The following is a 2,642-nucleotide window of genomic DNA, read 5'->3' on the forward strand; positions in this document are numbered from 1 at the left end:
TTATTTTGATGCCTAGGATTTGCTTTAAAATTTGAGGCCACGGTGAAGGTTGGTAAAAGTATAGTTAAACAAGGTTGGTAATGTGTTGATAAATTTGATAGGAATAGGATGCATTATATGTATTCTCCTACTTTGTATTTTTAAAGAAAATGGTAAAAGTAGAAAGTTTGAAGGTTTATTTTTACTTTAATCATCCAACCATTACTAGTGAAAGAACTGAAGGTGTTTGAGAAGGCTATGCATTCAAAGTTGACACCTATAAAAAAAAATTACTTGGCTTAATATAGCTACCAAATCATAGGAAGCTAAAACAAATTTTGCTTTTCCAACTATAAATTCCCAGCCATAAAATTCACAATGATCATATTGCTCTAACCGTCTCCATCATTGTAACATCTCATAGCCATGGGAGTACGTTAGCTCCAGCTGAGACCAAACTAACATCATTTCAGACACTTGACTATGAGCAGCTTACATGATATTTTAGCTCAATTTGCTTTTGCATTCTCAAATGAAATATTTTGCCTGCAGCTGAGGAAATTTTATTAATGGTACAATTTGCATAAGACTGTAAAATGAGTGTTCATTAATCTAAATAGAAGAATTAAATTTTCTATATTTTACCTTTATAAACTAGGAGAAAAAAGTCATCAAATTCATTATCAATTAAGGTAAACACAAGAAATTCAAAGGTATTCAAGTCAGTGAAAGTTAATATTTGTTCTCTACTGAGGGCCTATTCCCCTAGGGGAGTAGACATGTCATCCCATTACTTTAGTGCCATCAGATAAATGAACTGTTAAGCAGTTATTTCTATATAAATATGATAACTCCAAGGTTTTTCTATATTTTCATCAATATTATAATAAAAATTACATAGACTTTGCCTTCAGTTCTTAGACTTATCTGTTTGAACATAGAAACGAAGCATCTTAAAAATTTATCTCTTATTTAATTTGCTATTTCTGTACAGTCTGACAGAATGAAAACATTAAACAAAGGAAAAAAGCGGAATTAAATAAGAATTAAATAAACATTTATCTTTCCAAATTAGGGCAGAACAGCTTGAAAAGAAACCCTTAAATATATCCACTCATGTTCTTTACTCTCAAAATTCTATTCCTTCAATTATTCAAGAGGTCTAGGACCAGACTTGGAAACTAACTCAGACAAAATGAGTTTCTGTGAGGATCATAACTGGAGGAGCAGGGAATGAGTCGGGCGAGGATACATCCATCCCTCTGCTAACTCATGGACTACTCTTATCATAAATAGATGAAAGCAAACCCTACGTTCTACTTCTCTAAGATTCAAGAAGGGGTGTGGGATTTGTGACTGATCATATTCACAGATAGCACAATACAAACTTTGTAAGTTTTGAAAACACATGCTAAAAATATGTGGTACAAGCACAGGATATCTACAGATAGTAACGGATTTGGAAGTGATTAAAAGCAGTTAAAAGAAAACGAGGAGTTCTGGTATGGCGGTATAGGATAATCACTCAACCAAAAGGTCTGTTTGAACAGCAAAGTTCGTGGTTTAAACTCACCAGCTGCTCCTCGAAAACACCTTGAGGAGTTGTCGCTATGAGTTGGAACCAACTTGAGGGCACAACAACAAATAAAGGGGCACAACAAAAAATACAGAAAAGATCGAGTTCTTATCTAGGCTAGAAAAACGAGGTTTCAAAAGTTCATGGAAAAATGGGGTTTGTTCCATGAACTTTTAGAAGACCCCTGTATATTAACTGCCATCCTGATTAGAAACAATTGTGAAGCATTACAACAAGGGTTGTGACAAAACCAGAGAGATAATTTCTTAACAACAGGCTATATGCACAAAAAAGAAAAAATGAAACAGCAAGGTTCTATTTTTCATGTTCTTTCTATTAAGATAAATAATAATGAAATGTGAGATAATTTTGGCTAAGAAATAAAAAAGAAAAATGATTTTTAGTTCACTTTATTTAGCATTGCAGTTGATTTACATAAGGTAGTTGCCATTGTTGTTATGTGCCATGGAGTCGGTTCCAACACACAGCGACCCTGTACAGGGTTTCCGACACTGTAAATCTTCACAGAAGCAGAAAGCCTCATCTTTCTCCAGCGGAACGGCTGACAGTGAGGTTAGCAGCCAGATTCGTAACCACTATGCTACCAGAGCTCTTTCTACATAGGGTTAGAACTTGAATAAACTGGTATTAGTGAAAACTCTTCAATAAATTCATAGTATGGAGAATAAACCAATGATAGCTTTAGGAGCTTAAAGAAGTGCTGGTGGCGTTATAGGATAAGGACTGAACTGCTAACTACAGGTCAGCAGTTCAAACCCACCAGCAGTTCCACAGGGTAAGCATGAAGCCTCAGAAATACTACACAATTGCTATCATGGCACTTAACAATAATAACATAGCTTCAGAGACTTCTCAAGCTCTTCTTGAGAATTTGGCTTTGCTATGGTTCACTATATAATAGACATATTCTTAACAAGAATCGCAAACCAAAGAACCTTTATCATATATTAGCAGTAGACATAAGAGAAAAACCAAGCATTTAGTACTAACTTCCCTAGTATGTTATTGGAGTCCTGTTGTTAAGTGCCATTGAGTCGGTTCTAACTCACAGCAACCCTGTTATTGG

Source organism: Chrysochloris asiatica, unplaced genomic scaffold (assembly GCF_000296735.1).
Source record: "Chrysochloris asiatica unplaced genomic scaffold, ChrAsi1.0 scaffold00030, whole genome shotgun sequence".
Lineage (NCBI taxonomy): Eukaryota > Metazoa > Chordata > Mammalia > Afrosoricida > Chrysochloridae > Chrysochloris > Chrysochloris asiatica.